At 48.7% G+C, this 21,345-nt stretch overlaps 2 long non-coding RNA genes across 2 annotated transcripts in view; both read left to right on the plus strand.

Annotated features, from left to right (window-relative positions):
• The first annotated feature begins 709 nt into the window (after positions 1-709).
• LOC138118217 (uncharacterized) lies at positions 710-4,676 on the plus strand. Its single transcript, XR_011155041.1, has 3 exons — positions 710-1,063; positions 1,431-1,560; positions 3,961-4,676. It is a non-coding gene; the product is annotated as an uncharacterized lncRNA (long non-coding RNA).
• Positions 4,677-12,820: 8,144 nt separating this feature from the next.
• Positions 12,821-21,345, plus strand: part of LOC138118318 (uncharacterized) — a 30,573-nt gene continuing 22,048 nt past the window's right edge. The window contains exon 1 of the long non-coding RNA XR_011155090.1: positions 12,821-13,037. This is a non-coding gene — a long non-coding RNA (uncharacterized lncRNA). The remainder of the gene's footprint in view (positions 13,038-21,345) is intronic.

Genomic DNA, 21,345 nt, shown 5'->3' on the forward strand with positions numbered 1-21,345 from the left:
TGCTTCCAGAGCTCCTGAGCTTTGGGGACGTTACTGATCCCCTCTGCTGCAGTGTCCCGCTGGGTCAGAACCAGTGGGATTGCCCCATGTGCCTGAAGGGCTGGGGTGTGTTGGGATGCTTCCATAACCTGGTTCTTGGTTCCCAGGTCTTGGCTTCCAGAGCAGGAGGTGGGAGCTCTGCACTTCAGGGATGGTGCTGCCAGACTTCTGCAGTACAGGAGCTTAAGCTTCCAATCAAAACTGTGTCATAATGGAGATAATACCCCAAACGCCTCATTCCTGCCTCTGTGGATGTGATCTCTGGGAGTTTGCTTTAGCAGTGACTCCTTTGTGTAGTTGTGGCAGAATATTCTCACCATCACCGGGGGGCAGGGAGGCAACACCCTTCCCTGCTGCCCTTCAGCACCTCAGTGTAAGGTTTTGTAGCTAAACAGGGTGAGGAAAGGCTTCCTTTGGGAAGCTCAAGGAAAGAATCCCTGGGATTGGGTGGGAGCAAACAAAGCAAATATTTCCTTCATGGCAGATGTTCATATAACTGCTCTGAAATTTGCTTATTTTAATCTTGTGGGATTTCCAATTTCAGAATCAATTCCCCAGCGTGCAGTCTCGGTTGTCAGAAACTGGGGTGGAAGAAAAACACAGGTAGGAGTTCTGATAGGGGAAAAAAACCCTACTGACTATTGAAAAACTGACTGCCAGTGCTGTCTAGTCTGCTCAGAGTTAATATTTTTTCAGCTTATTTCCTCAGAAATATGACTGTTATTTTTTCCCCTGGTTTCACGAAACCAATTTGCATCTGAGATGCATTTTCTGGGACCTCGGCAGTGATGGGACTGGCGTTGCCTCTCTAAACAGAGCACCATATGCTTCCTTCTGTGTGTGTTTGCTGCCTGAAAAACCCTCCCAGATCATCTCCCCGGCTGAGTACATGACAAAGTACCAGAAAGGCGTTAGCACACAAATGCTGACACTCCTGCAAAAGGGGAGAAGTGATAAATGCTTTCCTGTGTAAAGAAAAAGATAAGGATGTATTTTGGGAACCAAGCTGACGGTTGCAATACCTGTGAGTATTTTTAAATTGAGATCAGGAATGTAAGGAAAGGTAGATAGAGGCTATCATTAAATCTGCATTGGTATTTGAAAAACAAACACTGTATGTTACTTTCAAAGTGTCTCTTATCAGAGATGCAAGGAATTGCACTGGGGTTTTCAAATGCATCTGAAGATGAAGGGCCTTATTTCCTTTCACATGAACTTAGCAAGAGTTACTCCCAGATCAAACCTGGGGCTTTTCCTTTTAGAAGTGGAATTCTTGTTTTTTGGTCAAGCAAATAACAATGCAAATTTCAGAGAATACACATTATTCAGCCTTGCTGGAAAAACCCACCACGTCTGAGAAATGGCTTAGTAAGGAAAATGCTGCTTTTCAGACAACCTGCTTGGCTGTGTTGGTCCCAGTTCTTCTGTGGTTTTAAGGCTGTCTGTCCTTTGGGAGTGCTGTGTGGATTTGGTGATGTTTGTCTGGATCTCCTGCCTGCCAGCACCGGCTGGAAATGAGATGTAAGTAAACATTTTGATCAGCTTTGGTTTAAACGGAGCAGCTGCTGCAGGGACACTCTCCCTGCAGTCCCTGGCCAGGACAGGGACAGCTGCTCCATCTGACACCGGGGGCTCTGCTTCTCCCGGAGTCTGGGAAGCGTTTAGCGTGGGTACAAACCCAAGTGCAAACAGTGTCCTTGGAGGGGGACCCTGCTCTGCCCATCCCCTCACAGCCCCTCCTGCCTCCGCTCCCGGCTGCCCGGGCGGGTGTGGGGGACCGCTGAACGATGGCAACGTTGCTCAATGCATCAACGCTGCAGCAGCAAATTATGATAAATCACCGTTTGTGCCCCCACTGGGAAGGTTTCACAATGATCGTTAACCCTCAGAAAGTCTTGTGCTTCCTGTGGAGGTTTAATGATTGCACTCCAAGCTCCCAGATAAGTCACGGGCTGGGCTGTCACCAGCAGCAGGGGGGAAGGATTCCTCACAGGAGGTGTTATTACTTTGTCAAATCTGCAAAAGGAATAAACATCACTTGAATTCTGGCAGACTACCACGACGAACAGGTCGGTGCTAATCTCCACGGGCAGCAGGTAGGGCTGCGCAGGTGCTGCTGCTCTTCTGCCTGGCCAGTCCTTTGCTAATTATCAAAGAACAGAGATTTCCCTCCGTCGTTCATTCTGCTCAGATTCTCCCCATCAGGATCGTTTATCTCTCAGAGACACTCCCTGTGCCTGTTAAGAGCGAGGGCCGCAGTTTTACTTTCGTAATCCGTGGGCTCTCGCTTCCAATTTGCCTCCTGCCGCCGTTCATCACCGCGGGCTGTGTTTATAGGAGCAATCCAAGCTAAAGCTGTCCTCCAGCTCTTCCCTCGGAGCCGGCAGCCTCATTCCTAATAACCTGCTTCTGTAGCATCCATCATCCCTCCTCCAGGCTGCCCCTGCTTCTGACTTGCTGTGGATTATCTGTGGATAGAGGTGTCGTAGAATCATGGAATTGTTTAGGTGGGAAATCCCTCTAACAACGCTGAGTCCAAGTTGCCAAGGCCACCCCTAACCCACATCCCCAAGTGCCACATTTACATGTCTATTAAATCCCTCCAGCGATGGGGACTCCATCACTGCCCTGGGCAGCTGTGCCAGGGCTGGACAGCCCTTTCCATGAAGGAAATTCTCCTAAAGTCTGATTGAAGCTGTCCATCTGTGCATGCATGGGGGCACTGATGGGATCACCCTGGTAACCTGAACAGCTTTGCCCAGCACAGGCAGCTCCAACAGCCAGGAAGGCAAATGTCTGTGCTGCACTGCGAGTTCTGGTGGGCAGAAGGAACAGCTGCCGTGTAAGAACTGAAAACAAAGTGGGAACATCATTCCGGAGCGCTCCCATGGCTCCTGTGCCTTGACAGCAGCGTTCCATTCCTCGCTCCTGCCAGCCCCACGCAGGCAGCGCTGCCCAGCTGCCAGCCCTGGCTCTCTGCAGATCCCCTGGCAGCAACAGGGCCATTCATGGGGTTTGTGTTTCTGTAACAGGACCACCACAGCTGTGAGGAGAGCAACAGCGAGGCAAGAACAGTCATGTTCTTAGAAGTAGACAATTACGTGAGATGCTCCTGTTTCCATAAAAGCAGCAGCTTAGCCAGGAGCTGTAAAACTTCTTGAGCTCAAAAGTTGCTTCATTAGTGAATAGCCCCAAAACTTCCTGAGAAGGAAGTAATCTGTGCTTCAGATGAAGTGTTCAAGTAATTTGAAATAGTATTTTTGAAAGTAATTTTGAAATTAATTTTATTGTAATTTTGGAAGGGTCAAGATGCACAGAACTATCCAAGTACAATTTTCTTGAAACCAAACACTCTGGAGGGTTTAAACAGGGGTTTTGCGAACAGTCACAACAATCCTGTTGTCTGTAAGCACCAGGCATACTAATGAGGCAAAAATTGCCTGAAATAATAGCTTGATCTAACTATAAACTTCCAAATTCTGAGGGTGTGGAGCATCATGTGCCCTGAGTGCAGAGCGTGCAGGTAAGTGGGCTCTGCCGTGCAGTGCCGGTGTGGGGAGCAGTGGAGCCTCTGCTGCCCCTGTGCCATGCAGTGTCCCCTCCAGGGAGCCCTGAGAGCTTCTCCCTGGAGCTGGCCTTGGAAGAGAGCTGGCTGCAAAGCCTCAGGCCACAGCTGGGTGCAGAGGGTTTGGGATGCAGGTCTCAGTACTTCTGCTCCCCAGAACACGAGCCTCTAGAAGCCGAAAAGCTGGGAAGGGGAAAGGGTTTTTCTGCTGCCCGAAACCTTTGCAAAGCTTTTCCCCTTCACTTATGTGCTGCAGGGTGATGGGGAGTAAATAGCCCTACAAAGCTGTAAGTGCTGTGTAATGCACTGGCTGCCCAAATGGATCTGTGTCCCCCTGACAGGTCTCTTCCATGCAGGGAACTGCCAAGTGCCCAGGGAGTGATTGTGGATTCCTGCTACGAGATGATGGCCCTGGCTCTGTCTTCATGAGGACAGTTCTGTGAGCCCAGCCTGTGGATCCAACCCAAGCCCTCATCCACGGGAAAACAGGCATGCTGCTGGTGTTGGGGTGGGTGGGCTGTGGCAGGAGGATGCTCTGTGTGTCACCCTGTTGTAAAGGGGCAGCAGCAGCACCTGCACTCCTTGCCCTGTCCCAGGTGAGTGCCATTCCTCAGGGAGTGGAGGTGTCCTGCTAACTACGGCCTCTCCATGTGGAGCTGCTCTGAAGCAGTGAGGGGGGGCAATGAGGACCCCAGTGATGGCATTTTCTATCCTAGTTTTGGGTTTCTTACAGCTGCTTTCATGCTCAACTCCTCCTTAAAGCTGACCTTTCTACCCCAGGCTCCTTCATCCATTTTTATGATGGTGCTTGTCTGATTGAGCTGTTACTCACTAATGTCAGTGGGAAAAAGAGAAAGCTATTGGAGCCCTTCCTTGTCTTGCCTGCTTGAAGCTCCCAGAAGTCCCACTCAGCGCATTTGTTTTGTTAGGATGTTACATCAAGTGTTTATTTTTTAGGGACATATTTTGCTCGGTGTCCTCGATTTCGCTATTTTGGTCTCTGGGTCACTGTGCTGCTGTTGGAAGCACAGGGACGCATCTTTGGGAGCGTGCAGGGCTCCGCTGGGATGTGCCTGGGGATGGGGTGTGTTAAATCTGCCCCTTGGCACAGCCTGCACAGGGCTGCAGCCCCTCAGTCCTTGGAGCATTTATCCAAGGACAGACATGAGTCATGGTTGCTTCCTCTTGGCACAAGGACATTTAGGAAGATAATAGGTGGGAAAAATAACAGTTGATCCTGAGGCTGAAACTGGAAGCCGTTTCTGAATATAAATTAGAATGTGACCTCAAACTGTCCTGGTTCCTGTCTGCTTGGCAGTGTCTCTCCTTGCCCGAGTCCAGCCTTTGTTTTTCCTTTGTCCCTCTGTCACTTCCATATTGGAACTCTCTTATTTGTCCTGTGACTGGCACAAACCTGTGCCTACACGTGCAAGACAATGCAGCCTGTCAGGAAATGGGCGCTCTTCATCCCGCTCTGTGGCGACAGGAAAATCCCCTGTTAATTCTGCGGGGGTTGGCTGCAGGCCTCCCTCTCTTTTCCATGGGCATGGGCAGTCTGTTTCTCTAATGGAGTCCCTGAAATCTCTCCCAAGGCTTAGAAAATGGAACTTTCCATGATCCAGCACTGTCAGAATGGGAGCTGTTGTAGCCTCTGTGCCAGCTCCCTGCTGCTGCGGCCGTTCCCTGGCGCTGCCCGGCCCGAGGAGGCCGCGGGGCCGGAGCCCGGCTGGGCGGTGGGGTGGGGTGGGCACGGGGACCTGGCACTGCCGGTGTCACCATGTCCTCCACCTGCACACAGCAGGAGGGGTTTGCTTTATGCACACAAATCACTTGTGGAGGCACTATAGAAGAACAGGAGAGCTGCAGGGCTGGCTGAGGATCCCTGGCAAGGCCCGGGCTCGGCTCTGTTTGCTGGGAGGCTGCAGCGGGGCGGCGCAAAGGCAGCATCACTCGGGAGGGTCTGGGCTGGCGTTGTCAATTCCTCGTGTCACAGAATGTTTGGGAGCAGCAGCCCAGCTCCCCCCTCTCCTGTCACTGGGGATCAGGAGGAATTTCCATGAGCTCGTTGTGCTGCTGCGGTACAAGCAGAGTGTCAGTGCAATCAAACAGTCACCACGGCCCTGCTTAATCAGAGTGTACAGTTTATTTTTTCACATAGTAAATTTGCTATGATCTAGGTCAGTGCTTGTGACACCAAAGTCCCCTTCCAGAGCTGTTTGTTAAGCTTTAAAGCCCCCACAAAACTCAAACGTACAAGGGCTTTCAGACTTCCAGGTTGTAGAGTGGCCCTTGCTGGGTTTTGGCACTTGGCTCTCCAGGGGGAAAAAGTTTGGATTCCTTTTTCTGGCTTACACTCACTGTCCTTTGCTTTGCCAAGCTCAGAGTACCAGATTTGCTTTCCCCTCCCACAATTTCATTAATCATGAACAACCTTTTGTTTCAAATAAGAGAGATGTGAGGAGAGCTGTGGTCAATAAGCACAGGCCAAAGGAGTAACTAGGAATATTGATTGGGAATGAAGGCCTGGTGTAATAAACTGCTGTCTGGAAGGAAAACTAAATGCACACAGAGGGCCCAGGTTGCTCTTCCCATGGGCTTTCAGAAAGGAGTAAGAATTTTTTTTTTTTTTTAAATTGAATCACTTGGTGGTAATAAATTACCAAATTTTCTGTCATTGCAATGGTCCATCCTCTAAAAGTACGACTTGGCATTTTTTTTCTTCCCTGGTTCAGAGCACCAGCCTGGTGTGCTCATGTGCTGCCATTTGTCCTCGCCTACTTTCATTTTAATTTGATGTGTCACCATAAAAACGGGGTGACTGAACAGCTTCAGTTCTTGGCACACTGGATTTCATGGAGTTGGTGAGGAGAGCAAGCAGTAAAATTTGTTTCCTTCAGCAAGACTTGGCGTGGCCCCTGGTTTGTCAGGTTGGATTCCTCAGTGCCGTGTCACATTAAGGGACGTGGGACACTGGGGCAGGGCTGAGCTGTGGCCGCAGGACACTGGAGCTGCCGAGTCCAAGGTACTGCTGCCGAAATTCCCGGTGTGGTGGGTGTCTCTGTGTCCCACGGCCGCCCTCGCTGGTGGCTGTACATGCTCCCGTGGGTTCTTCTGCCCTGGGCTCAGCTCTCTGCAAGGACCTCTCTCCTGAGGAGAGTGTGGGAGCTGGGCTGGGTTAGTCCGGAGAAGTCTGAGAGGGGATCCCACCAATCCATACAAACATCCCCAAGGGCTGTCAGAGGATGGTGCCAGCTCTGTTCAGCAGTGCCAGTGACAGGACGAGGAGCAATAAACTCAAACACAACGAGTTTCACCTCTACATGAGGAAGAACTTCCTTCCATGGAGGGTGGCAGAGACTGGAACAGCTGCCCAGGGAGGGTGTGGAGTTGTCCCTGTGATGCAGTAACAGGTCCTGCAGTCACCAGTGCTGTCTCCACACCCACACCCCGTCCTGAAACAGCTCATGGCCAGTACAGGTGGGATGGTTGCTTACTGTTATTATTATTCAATTTTCTGAGTATTTGAGCATTGTTTCCTAAAAGGTGTCATGGCAGTGAGATACCACCTCGAATTCCTATGGCTTCTCTATTTTTCTGCAAAACCATACAGCACCTTTTTTGCTAATGAGTGTTATGAATAATTAAAACTAAATTGCAGCTCTCAAAAGAGGCAAGCAGACAGAGGGAGTGAGCCTCTCTCCTTGCTTCCTTGGCATGGAAGTGCCAGAGCTTCGCTGTCCATCTCACTGCTCTTCTACAGGGGAAGACTTCAAAGGCTCATGAGCAGAGTTCCAGGAGCCATTGGAGTTGGGGCACTGCGGGCCTCCATTACTGTTGTGCTCTCAGGGCTGATCTATTGTTACAGACTCTTGCACTTTGTGCAAACCAATTAAAATGAATAAGTGTACTCTGATCTAATATCCAAGTCACTTTTTGGCACACAATCATTCATCATAAATGCACATAAAGCTAGAATTCAATTAATCAGCTCATACAAAGAGCCTGTCTCTTGCTATTTTTTCCTAATACATTTTTTTCTTTGAATAAAAATGTAATTGTCAGTGCAAAATATCAAACCAGAGCCACATAACAAATAACTATGGATTTGTAATTAAGCCAAATAAAGCCTAAGATGGAGTATAAAAGGCAGAGAGCTGAAATCCAATTAAAACTTATTATGAGAAATACAATGCCAGGATTTTTTCAGGCGGAGAGCAGCATACTCTGGTCTGTAAGAGAACACTGTTATTGGATTTGATAATGAAAGCCGAGGTCTGCTTCCGTGAGTGTGGAGCAAACAGCAAAGGGCAAGAGGAGACAGAGACACAGGAGGGAGGCTGGAAGGGCCGGTTATCTGCTGCTGTAATCAGAGCCCGGCTCTGGCCATTTCCCCTCCTCCAGGGCTGCACTTGACTCGAAAGGAGCAAGTGATTCATTCTGGTTGCCCAGGCTGGAGCTGCTCTGGCTGGTGTTTGTGTTCAGGAGAGCAGAGAGCTTTCCACGAGTGTGGCCGTTAGTGCAGGACACCCAGAGAGGGACACGAGGGCTGGGCTGGGCAGGAAACACCGGCAGGGACAAGGAGAAAGTGGCAGCTCCTCCTGATCACGGAGTTTGATCCCCCAGCCCTCACTGCCAGCATCCTTCATCCTCCTGCCGTGCCTGGCCCGGCATCGGGGCTGGAAGGGATCGGCACCATCGCTGCTGCCTCTGGGAAAGGAGAAAAATAACAAACCTTCAACCTTGTCTATGACTGACTTCACACAGTGGCCTGACTAATCATTGTTTCTCAAACAGAAGTGGTTACAAATATAAAGTGGTTGGTGAGGTCATTTTTCTTTCACTTTTTTCCCAATCAGAAAGCTTCTTAGACATGGAAAATGAATGTGTGAAGTTAGCCTAGTCTGAAAACAACTGGACTTCGTGCTTAAAATGAAGAAAAAATAGATTAGATTTCTCTTCCCAGAATTCTTATTGTTCCAAAATAACTGTAATTATTCCCTTTTTCTTTTTTGTTATTGAGTTCTTCCATTGTGTATCACATAATTCTCTTAACCAGCAGAATATTCCTGGCCTTACATTTTATTCTGACCCTACCCTTTTTAAAAATATTATTATAGGTACAACTCCCATGTGCCTATTTCATGTCTTTGTAGCATTAATGGTCTCTTGAATAATACCCAGCTGTGTTGTTTACCCCTTCTATTTTTGCTAATGGCTGTCACTGGTTTTGCAGCTCGGTGTTTCTTCCTCCCTGTGACTCTTGTGTGGATCGGCCTGGGCAAGGCTGAGGATGGAGAACGAGCTGGGGCTGGGAGCCAACATCTTCCCTCCCTATAGTTAATGCTTGTCCTGCCGCTTCCATACCTGGGCATCCTCCATCTCCATGGCTTCATTTTCCAACTCCCATGACAACCAATGTCCCAGCCCCAGGAGATCCCTGTGCAGTCCCAGGAGCCCTCCAGGACCAGGCACAGCAGCTCCACCAGCACAAGGGAGTCCCCTGCATGCTGGTGGGTGCAACCTGCCCCTTGCTTTCCTCCAAGGGTGGAAACCCAAAGTGGGGTGGAGTGTCCCCAACACAACTGCACCCTCAAAATGTCTGTTGTGAAGCCTGGGGAAAGCTGGGGTCTTTTTTACAGAAAAAAAGATCCTTCTTGTTTTCAGTAAACTGATTTTCAGAAGTGTCCAAGACATTGTGACCCAACTTTGTCAGGCGAATAGGTTGGAGCCCTGAAGATGCTGTTCCTGCTCCTGCCCATGTGGCTGTGAGCAGCTGGGAGCTCAGCCACAGGGGCTGGGTATGGAACAAACCTGGCCTTTGGCTCTGTTCCTGCAGCCTCAGCTCCAGGGTGCTGCTCCCAGCTGGCTCAGGGACAGATTGAACGGGACGTGCTGCTGCCCTTGGCTTCACCCGCTCTCCTCCGTGCCCTGAGCATCCGACACCCCCGGCCCTCGCCCCTCGCTGTTCTGTCCTCAGTTCCACAGAGGGAAAACCCTCGACTTGGGCACTGCATGGGGAAGCTGTGTAAGGCAAAAGGCATTCATGGGTTAAATACTGAATCTTCTGCAGCCAAAATTTGAGACATTTTTTCAAAACAGCTCTTCCGTGCCTCTGAGTGTCTGAAGTGGTTCTGAGCTCTTGGGGAAGTGCAGCCGCTCCCGGTGTGACCTCAGAGCAAACATGAAAGAATGAACAGTCACGGACACAGGGACGGCTCCAGCTGGCCCCAGCTATGAGCAGCTCTTAGGAAATCCTTGATTAGCATTCACTTATAACATAATCTCTTGTTCTTTTTCAGCTTTTATGAACAACACCTGTAGCAAGCAACAGGGGAATGAGGTGACTCTTCTCACCAGATGGAGAGTAAGAGAGAAAAGGCGCCTGAAATCAGAGAGGGAACAAGATCCCAGTTTGTGTGGCTGAATTTGAGATGGGAAGACACCCTCTTTGAGTAATTTGGTATTTTTTGTATTGAAACAAAGTACTGAGCAGTCAGCCTAGGCACTGTCAAACATAGTTATTAACATAGGAGGTAAATAACAAGTATTAAAGTTGTCTGGTGGAGACAGCAGCAAGCAGTAACTCTTGGGTAGAGACTGAATCCCAGTGTTCAGCTCTTTGTGCCTCACAGCCACATCCACCCCAAAATGTCTTCTGCCATCTATTAATTCACCTGCCACACATCTCCTGTCTCTGAATTCTGACCCTCATTTAGCAGCTCTAACCTCAGCCCGTTGCCCTGGTAGTTAATAACGTCCCTGTGCAGGTGCTGGTGACGTGTGATCCATCCTGGCTCCGCAGGCTCTTCGTTAACAATTAACAGCATTAACAACACTCTCCATATCATGTCAGCAGCTCGCACATCACTGTGGGGCTGTGAGGGGCTGTAATTGGAACCATCTGTTTGAAGGTTTCTGTTCTCTTCAGCTTGCTGGTGGAGCTGTCTCTCCTGCTCTTGCTCAAGCAGAGCCCATGGAGAAGAATTCCTTCCCAATATCCCATCTATCCCTGCCCTCTGGCAGTGGGAAGCCATTCCCTGCATCCTGGCACTCCAGGCCCTTGTCCCAAGTCCCTCTTCACCTCTTTTGGAGACCCTTTGCACACTGGAAGGGGCTGTGAGGTCTCTCTGGAGCCTTCTCTCTGCCGGGTGAACACCCCCAGCTCTCCCAGGCTGGCTCCAGGGGATGGGTATTTGGTGCTTAGCAGTGACTCCATCGGGCTGAATCCTGGTGACTCCCAAGCTGGGAAGTGTGGATTGTCCCCAGCCAGGTCAAGGAGGTTACAGGCAGTGCCTGTCTGAGGGGTTGTTATGATCATGCAAATGACTCTTCCTTCAATTAGTTGCACCACTGAAAACAAAAAGTTGGCTTAGATGGAATCCTTTTCTCGTGTCTCTTCGGGATGGAGGGAAGCGCTCTCCTCCCTCCTCACAGGTACCAAAGGCTTCCTCGGGGAACTCCAGAGCTGCTCACGGAGTGCCCATGGGTGGGGAATGACTGCTGGGAAGCACTGGTGACCTTGGCACCTTGGGGGATGCTCTGCCCTCCCTTGGGAGAATCATGGGGAGCCCCAGGCAGGTCCCAGAGCCACCGCTGCAGGAGCATCCCCTGAACCCTGCAGAATTATGCATGCGAGCTGCTTCTGAAATTAGCTGCACATGTTTATATTAACATGCAAATAAAGCAGCTTCAAATAAACCAAAATATGAAAATGTCTCTTCATTAGGTTCGGGTTTATGGCATAATTGATTGGGGGGGGTGCAAGGCTCTGATTACCTTCCTGACGCTGAAGGGATCCACAACAATCACACTGATAACAAACCATTAAACATATTCTATTAAATTACTGGTAATTCTGAAATAGCTCAATATTGCACATGGGTTCATTTAATTTTTATGTAAATTCTATCCCCGATTTTGCAAAGTCATAATAATTTAACAGCAGATTAGGCTAAATTATTTTAATTGAATTTTATGCAATTTTTTTCATTCTCCCTTTAAGGAACCCATTCATAAAGGTTTTTCTTTCAGACGTTGTGCACAGAGAGAACTGGATGCTGGTGCCAGCTCTTCCCAGCTTCACTGTGGGCCACCATGCCCACTTGGATTTGAAATCCAAGTAAACCCAAATGTTGCTCATTTCACGTGGGATGTTCAAATTAGGAAGGAAATACTGAGACTGGAAATAAAACTAGAGGAGAGCAAAGGAAGCATCAAATTTGGGAACACTTTTTCCAGAGGGTCAATACCCTGAGGGTTTGGGCCATTTTGTGTCTTCATCGGGTGGATTTTTTCATTGCTGAGATTTGGATCAGAATTCCTTACCTATTGTTTAGGTGACGTGCTGGATTCGGACTGTTTCTCACTGACCACTTGCATAGAAACAGCATCTAAGCTGCACCTAATGGTTGGTGTTGCCAGGATCCGTGTCTGTGGGCTCCACTGGATGTTCCCACGTGGCTGCTGGCAGCCCTGGAGTCGGGAGCAGACACCAAATCCATGCCTTCACGAGGCAGCACTGGCAGAGCAGCCCCTGCTGTGACACCCTGTGGAGCCCTGGGACAGGGCATCCATGGGTGATGTGAGTTTTTCTCTTTGGATCTCTGAGCTTTGCTTTCTGCTTTTGCCTCTCTTTTTCTGCAGTTATTCTATTAATACAATATTTTAAATGTCTTAACCAAAATAATGTCAAAGGATTTCTCCTTGGGTAAGTGTGCCAACAGTAATCACTGCTACGTCTGAAACAATTGGAGTAAAGGGAGTGTCTCTCTGCTAACGATCCCTCATTTGTACTGAAGTCATTTCTGCAGTTGCTTCAACTAATGCTTGGCTGTGGTGTTGGATTCTGGGATCCAAGTACACCTGTGGAAAAGGCCCAGCTGTTCTGCTCCATGGCCACGGTGCTGTCATTCCAGAGCCTGGGAGCACTGGGTACTTGAGGGGGTCATTTCAGGAGATTGGAGCTGCCTGTAGTGGGAACAAACTACACCTGGGGGATTACACCTGAAGGCGCCTGAAGCTCCTGCTGTGGATCCTCCCTTTTTTCCCTTTTGCCTTTATGAGAGGGAATCTGTGCTCAATTCCTGCCCAAAAAGCAGCTGGGATGTCAGCTGGCTGAACTGGGGGCTTTGGAGTGGTGATTTTAAATAATCTCACTTGTCAACCATGGAATCAGACATTTATGTGGGGCTGCATCTCTAACAGGGCTTTGGCCACAACTTTGAAATAGTTTTATAAATGCCTCTGAATTATTCAGTGTAAAAAGGCCCCTAATTATCTTAATTGACCGATGAGTCAGTCCATTGAAGGCACCTGGCATTGGAGTGAGCCAGCGGGGGCCGGGGAGAGCCGGGCCCTGCCGGGAAGGGGATGAAAGGGCTGAGAGGAGGCAGTGCTTCAAAGCCTTGGCCCCAGGAAAGCTTTGTTGTCTGAGGTTTGTTTCTTTTAAACATTTCTATTTTCGAGAGTTGTTTGGATACCAGAAGACGGATATTTTTAGATCCATTTAGAGCGTGTTTTTGTGCAGCTCCTGTTTCCCAGCTCCATTAAGGAGCTTTCCGGGGAAGCCGCCGTGTCCCAGCGCTCCCTGAGGATGCTCCTGGGAGCCGGGTGTGCGCAAAGCTCCGGGAACGAGCGGATGGATGAGCCCCTGAGTCACGGCTGGCGCCCTAATGCACTGCAAAGGCATCCGTGCTGATGGGTAATGGGGCTGCATTCCAGGGCAGAGCCTCCGGAACCTTCGGGAGCTTGGGGCCGAGGGGGTTGTGCAATCCCGGGTACCAGAGTCCTGCTAATTCCTTGGACCTGGCGATTTGTACTTTGGTTGGCTGGTTACAAGGAAAAATCTGTTTGATGTACATGTGGATAATGTTTTGAATGTGAGATATGTCCTAATGCAATTCTTGTTTTAAAAAGAAAAAATATAACTTTTGAATGAAGTCACAATAAGCAGAATATTTTCAAATGTTCAAGCCAAATCGAGCTAGAATTTGGTCATTTTTCCTCAGGGAAATAAATTCAAATTTAGATGAATTCTAAACATTAGTTTTGCATACTTTTTAATCACAAAGACTCCTGCAGACTTGAACAGAAGGAATTGTTTCAGGTGTCTCTGTGTCCTGCCTAGCTTAGTGGTAAGGCCTCACACTTTGTGCCTCAGTTTCCCCTCAGGAAGGCATCTGGCAGCCAAAGGCACCACGTAGAGGATGTGGATGTCCATAAGGATCTTCTGTACCTTTAGGGGTTGGCCTTGTCCTAATTGCTCCTTAATTTCCCTGTCCTTCATTAGGGCCCAGAGTTGCTCCGGGAATGGGTGGCTGGAGCTGCAGCCCAGCCCCCGCGCTCCTGAGGAGTGACCCCCCTGCTCCTGCAGGGGCTGGGGGCTTTGTTCAGCTGGGCATTTCCAAAGGGAATTGGGAGCAAACCCCTGGCCGCTCGTCCCGAGTCTCCTGCTCTGCGCCCCGCGAGCTTTGGGGCAGGGCAGGGGCTCGGGAGGATGAGCCCAGCTGGGCTCTGGCTGGGAACGTCCCCTCCAGCTGGGCAGGTAAAGGTGTTCCACACCCTGCCGGAGGGGAGGTGGCAGACTCAGGAGAGACATGTGAGCAAACACAGCACTTCAGGAGGAATTTTTGGCAGATACATTTTTCAAAATAAATGTGAACATATATAAACTAACGTGGCAAAATGCAACAAGCTGTGAAGATTATCAGATGGACAGGAGGAACACTGACTTTCTCCAACAATAATTAAAAAGTAAAATGTGAACACCAAAAGAAACAGGGATTTGGGAACGTGATGAATGTGGAACTTAATGGGTTTTGGGCTATGTTTTGGCTTTTCCTGCCTGAGAAGCATCAGTATGGAAAGCTGTGAGTCTGTGGGAGCCTATGCTGAATGCTAAGTCCTGGTGCCTGAGGAGATTGGCAGGAGCTGGATGTACCCCACAATGAGGAGGGGTCACAAAAGTGTGTTGGGAGGGAGTTCAGCTCAGGGTGATATTTAGCTGGCTCTTGCATTTGCTGGGCTTCTTGTTGCAAGCTTCTTTTGTTGTTTTTTTTTCCTTTGGCTTTTCAGTAATTTTTTAAAGTGCTAATTAGAGAATTAGGAACACTTACCTCCCACTCATCAAATTCGTCATGTTCTGCTTTGCCACAGTAATTCCAATAAAGGATTTTGGTAATCTCCCTGCGATGCAGAGTCAGTTTAACACAGACACACCTAAAGCAGAAACATGTTATTTCATTATAAAGACACAACTGGAAATGTGAAAACACAGCAAAGTCGTGCACAAGAGCTTGTTTACAAATGGAAACACCTTCCTACGGCTGTAATGAAATGGGGATTGTTCTTGGAAAGAGTTAATTTTTGTACCTCACAGTCTGTGTGGGTGGGATGAGCAGAGGGGAGCGGTGTCCCCCGGGCTGAGGCTGTGCTGCCTCAGTGTCAGAGGTTTTCTGGTTTCTAAACCTGTATCCATTAACTTTGAAAGCAACTCCAGCAGCTCAGTGTAAAGGCGTCTTCCCTGGCAATTGTCTATTAAATGATACACACAGATGCCGGGGTGCAGTACGGCCTTGGTGGGAGGGGTGGGAGTGAGGCACGAATGTGGTTCACCATTCGCTCAGTCTTCATGTTTTATGTCAGACTTTTAATATAATTTAATTTTGCCATTAGTTTCTAAACCTGTCGTGTCTGAAATCCCACATATTAAGAAGGCCTGTTTAATGATGATATATCCAATCTTTTCTCCCGTTGTGATATTAATTCTTGAGAATGAAAATTAAAAAGAAGCAATGAATGTTATTTCAGTAAATTTACTGGAAGCAATTAAACTACAAACACGTTTTTTATGACTGCAGAGTGTAGCCAGTATTAGGAAACATAATTTTTTCCTCTGCTGACTATATATTCCCCTTCAAGCAGAAGTTGAAACTATCTATAGAAATTATACTCTTTTTCAGATATTTTTCCTCATCTAATTGAGTGTTGCCTTTGTGCTTGTATCTTGCACAATGCTAAATCCCATCCTCTGAGCATGAAAATCTTCTGTAGGTGTGAAGGTCATTAATTTTAATTTAATGGAACTTTTTTACACTTGCTAGGAAATGAGGATTAGTCTGAATGAGTTTCATTAAATAAACAGAGCAAATTAAAATTTATAATACAGCTCAGAAGAGATGAGAATCATCTCATCAAATGCCAGTTAATGGGCAAGCAGGACCAGCCTGGCGGGATGGAGTGAGGGGGGCTCGGTGCAGAGCTAGAGAAGCCTCTTGGTGACAGAGCAGCGCCTCGGGAAGGATGGGGAGCTGCTGGGAGCCCTCCTGGAGCCGGGCTGGGAGAGCTGGGGAGTCCAGCCTGCAGAAGAGAGGGCTTCTTCCAGGGCCTAAAGGGGCTCCAGGAGAGCTGGAAGGGGACTGGGGACAAGGGCTGGAGGGACAGGACAAGAGGAATGGCTTCCCAGTGACAGAGGGCAGGGCTGGATGGGAGATTGGGAAGGAATTCCTGGCTGTGGATGTGGTGAGGCCCCGGCACAGGGTGCCCAGAGAAGCGGAAAAGCTCCAGTGCAAATTTATTCCTAAGGTTTGAATCGTTTCCCTTCAGACCGGCAGACGCTGCTCTCTTTCCAGATGCCGGGATGCGTTTCATGGATCACGACGCGCTCCCAGAGCCGCTGCTCCGGGGGCGGGGGATGCTCAGCGCTCCCCTCGCCCAGCGCGGAGAGCCGCTCCTCCCGCCCCCGCTGCTGCTCCGCGTTCCCTCAGCCGCTCCAAGGCTGATTTCTCTGCCTAATGGATCCTCTTACACCTCCTTTGTCCGCTGAGGGGTTTGATGGCTGTGAAAATCAAAGCAGTTAAATATCCGGGATTGGATTAGCAGTACAGAGGCCGCCTTCCAGTAAAGTCTGCATCTCCATTGCCAACGGTCCTTTTACTCCAGACTGGCACGGAGTAGCTCCTCTAAGTAGCTCCTTTGCGCTTTGTCTTTGGCATCTCTGGTTTATTTGATTAATAATACACTGGACTGCATGCAACTCCTTTCCCACTGGGAATTCTTAAATATCCTTCATGTGGAAAGGTCTTCCAGCACTGTATTTTGGAAGCAGTCACTCTTGCTGCTCCGTGTGGGGACAGGCAGCAAACGCTTTGCCAAAAGGAAAAGATAAAGTCTGTTGGTTGCTTGACTTCAGCCTCTTTAGGTTGAAAAATGTAGTTCAGTGTTTCTGAGTGAAGTTTGATATTCTCTGCAAAAGAAACAAGCTGGTACGACTGCAACAGCTCAATGTCATCATGGAATTTTTTAGTAATGACGTTGCTATTCCTGGAAAATAAATGGAGCCCTCAGCACCTTTGCTGTGGGTGACATCGGAGCAACATCTGTAATTCTGCACCTCCTCTAGTGTCGTTTTGGAACTGCTGAACCAGCTCCCGGCAAAAGCAGCCTTGGATCAGCAGCTTGATATTTATATCTTGGCTGGGAGCGTGTGTTTGCTGGGATCATTTGTCTCTGCAGAACAATAGCTGTAGTACATGAAAATACATTTTCTGCCCTTCTCCTTCGCCCCCAGTGCTGATGTCACCTGAGCCACTCGTCCTGTTGCCATCTCCCTTTGCAGGGCACTGCCTATTTCTGCAATTTATTTTTCTTTTTCTTCGTTAAGATGGGGGGAAAAAAATGATTGTGGGGTTTCATCTGAGCCAAAGGCTGGGCCAGTCCTTTGCAGCCTGAGGACAAACCTGCGTGGGTTCCCCCCAGGTCAGGGGGATGAGCTCGCAAGGAGGGGCACTGCTCCCCCAGGGACAGGAGGAGCTGTGGGAAATGCCCATTTCTCAATTGCCCACAAAAGCAAACGCTGCCTGCTGAGCCCGGGCCTCCCGTGCCGGGGACACCGAGGCTGGAAAATACTCCAAGATCAACTCCAGCCTTTGACCCCTCACCACCCCTCACTCTACCAGACCCTAACCCTTGGCTTTTGTCTGGCTTCAAAGAGTCTGAATTCACTTTTTCAATAGAATGAGATTTAAAAATAATTAAACTTAAGTTTGGTGAATCAAAACAATCATCTGAAAATGCCAAAGCAAACTGGTTTGAGTTTGTGAAAGATTTTTAATGTTAATTTAGTAAATATTTTGACCAACTTGAATTTGATTGATTTGATTTATTGGTTCTGTTTTTTTTGACATAGAACGTTTTAGCTCAGTTATTCACTGAGTTCCAGTTAGGCTTTAACAGTTTAATGCTGGAGATCTATAAGCATGTCCAAACGTTTCATTTGCAACTGGTAAATTTTAGAATTTATTCTCATAGTCATAAAATAGTTGGTTGACTGGAATCCAATTGTTATGTTAGTTTATTTTTTGTCTGGCTTTAAATTGACCCACTGAACAATTGATTTGCTGCATGAGGTCTCTTTTTGTCTGACAGCAGAACAGCATTTGTTCCACAGCAGGAGTCAACTGTCAATAATCAGTAATTACAAAATTTTAAAAATGCAGATTTGTTTCTCTACAGCTGAAAGAATTTTAACCAGAGCAGTCTAAAATACGTAAGAAAGAAAAATTTTAAAAGGATGAAATTTGGAGGAATTAATTTTTGCAGGGTGACTCCTGAGTTTTGGCCAAGGTGGACAGGGATCTGCCAGGACCTTGGATTAAAGAGATTCAGCTTCAGGGAAAGTGAATTGAGGAGCAAAATTAGCTCATATGATAAATAAGGTTTCCTCCCTGGGATGGGCTGTCCAAGGCCTGTGGGCACCAGGCAGAAGTCGAGACCTGGAAAAGTGTTGGAAGAAAAGGTTTCCTGGTGGAATTCCATGGGGCAGGTGGGGAGCAAACAACTCTGCAGCTGAGGTTGAGGTGCGCTCCCCATCTCCGGAAGTGTCCCAGGCCAGGAACAGGGAGCAACCTGGGCTGTGGAAGGTGTCCCTGCCCATGGCAGGGGGTGGAACAAGATGAACTTTGAGGTCTCTTCCAATCCATACCCTTTAATTTTGAGATAATTAAGTCATTAATTTCCTTTAAGTATTTAGATATGCAGAATGGAAAGCAGAAACCTGGGTGCAGCCTTTCCAATATTGTTTGAAGATGGATTACAGGATTTTGGCCTCTTAAAAATGCTTCTGTAGATTTGAGCAGATTCATTCTTGGCATGACTCTATTAACTTACAAGTGTTATTATCAAGAGCACCAAAATGCCAGCAAGCTGTGGGTGACAACGAGCCAGGGACATACAACAGAAATGATTAAGGAGCTTGAGGAACTTAGAGGGAAAGATTAAAAGAACAAAATGTTTAAATTGGATAAACAGCAACAGTGGCTGTGATAATCAGCTGCTGATGTGTGAGGGGTGCAAGTGCCAAGAGCGTAATTTTGAAAGGGATTTAGTTAGAAGTGGGATAAACTGTAAGATGTGGATGAGACTTTTTTCTTTTAATCTTTTGAGCTGTTAGAGAACAGGGCCAGCTGGGAGCACTGCATGAAAGGTGGGTGCATGAGTGGGGTGCAGCAGCATTTTTTCCTTCATGCAGTGCCCTGAGACTGCTTCTGCCACAGGAAACCCTGTGCTGGCTGCTCTTAAGGGATGTTCCTCTTCCTGGTTGTTTTCCCAGTGCAGCCTTAGAGGCTCAGCTCTGCACAGACACCTGTTGAGGTGAATGGAACCTCAAGTGCCTGCAGCTGCTTTTGTAGGCTTTAATGTTACAGCACAAAAATCCTGTGCCAAAATAGCATTGTGATATTCACAGGAGGGCGGTGATTCGTTGGAAATTGCCAAGTTTGAATAAAATATCCATTTCTTCTGATCTGATATTCAGTGCTCACTGTAAAACAGCACTGAGGAGGGCAGGGGATACTCTATGGCACCTGAGGAATGCCAGGAATGCTCTGGGGGGAGGCTGTTAAACTGGGGGAGGCAAATACCCCCAGTGCCCATAAATCCTGGTCGGTCTGACTTCACAGGTTACCAATAACATCAGCACAGGATATATCCTGTGCAGAGAACGAGGCCAGGACATCCTTCCTAGAGACTGCCTGGAGCAGCAGCCTGGATTTTGCTTCCTCAGCACCTGCCCTGGCGCAGGGAGGTGCTACTGGTGTTTTAACCAGTGGTTCTAATAAAAGGGGACATCCTTGGGCTGGTTCTCTGCAGAAAGTAGCAGAAAAGATGTTTGCCTCTGTGTGACAACAAAGCCCTTTATAATTCCAGCAGCCAGACAGGAAACACCATTTGGCAAATAAACTTTTATTGCTTGGAGTGTGTTCAGAGTGCTCTAGAAAAATGGACAGGTCAGCGGTGGAGCAGAGAGGCTTCGAAGTGTTGCTGTGAGGCAAAGTGAGGAGGAGAGATCTTGCATGGATTTATATCTGAGGGAGATCTTTTTCAAAGAGCTGGGTCAATCCCTGGGCACACAGGCACTTTCAGAAATATTTAGAGGTGATAAATTCCACCAGAGGCAGGAAACCCCCTCGTGGGAATGTGTTGATGGCATCTATTAGTTCAGGTGCCTTCCCAACACATTCCCATGCTGGGAGCTGGCTCCATCAAACCCCTGGGGCTGGTGGGAGCTGCTGGCCTCCATCTCCCACAGGCTGCAATCCCAGGCTGTCCTGCCCTGGAGCTGGTGGAGGCAGGCATGAGTTCAGCTCCTGGACACGGCAGGGTGGTTACACCCTCTGCCACCAAAGGGCCTGGTTTGGGGCCAGCCTGGGGCTTTTCTCCATTCCTGCTATGATTTGAACCTCAGCAGTGCCCTGAGCTGGCACCTTCTGTGGCCACTCGCTGTCCCTGGCCCCGGGATGTGCCTGAGGCACACAGGGGGTTCAGTGGGGTGCATGTACTCATGTACATAAACCCATTAAGTGGCTCAGTGCTGGGGAGGGAGCTGGGAGCAGGGAACGGGCTGGTGGGTGAAGGGAAGGGGCTGTGCCTGGCTGTCGGTGGGTGCCAAGCTGTTGCACATCTGATGACTACACCTGCTGCAAAGGGATTTTGCCCTGTGGGGTCAGGGAGCTTAAATAAATCAGATCTTCAGACCCAGAGGGATCAGTACATTCCACAATGCCATAATCAGTCTGGGGAATGAGGCTGTGCCACAGCTCCAGTTTGGGTGTCCCAGTGGTGGTGTGGGGCTCAGGATTTTCCCTGTGCTGGTGATTCCTGAGCCCCCCTGCCCGTGTGTGACACGCAAAGGGCGGTGTTGTCTCCCCATTAGCGGGGCTGCCTGGCTCAGCAGGGCTGTGCAGATAGGCATCTTAAAGCAAATTGTAATCAGGATTCTGAGCAGAGTGAGATGAGAATTAGCTGCCTGTCTAGTGCTTTTCTGTTTATCTCCAAATGTCAGCACTCGGCACTGCAAGTTTTGATAGGAAGGCATCTGCTGCTCGCGGCTGCAGAATTAGTGAAGGAGAGAATGAGGATGTGGTGAGGGAGAGGGCTAATTGAATCCAGCTGCAGAGACAGCAGCTCTGGAATATACTCATGGCAGGTCCAAAGGAACAGCGAGGGTGAGGCCAGCAGGAAGGACTCCTGCCCCTCAGAAAGTCCTGTGTTGCCAAACTCCTGGGACAGGGCTGGACGTGGGGATTTCTGCACCTTAACTTGGAGCAGGGAAGGCCCATGGGGCTGAGGACACGAGCTCAGATGCACCTTCTGGCTCCGAGCTCAAAGCTGCCTCCTGGAACCACAAGTGGCTGCTGGAGCAGGAGGCGGGGGGATTTTGTTCCTCACTGATTTTCCTGTTCCTT

This window comes from Aphelocoma coerulescens, chromosome 13, assembly GCF_041296385.1.
Source record: "Aphelocoma coerulescens isolate FSJ_1873_10779 chromosome 13, UR_Acoe_1.0, whole genome shotgun sequence".
NCBI lineage: Eukaryota > Metazoa > Chordata > Aves > Passeriformes > Corvidae > Aphelocoma > Aphelocoma coerulescens.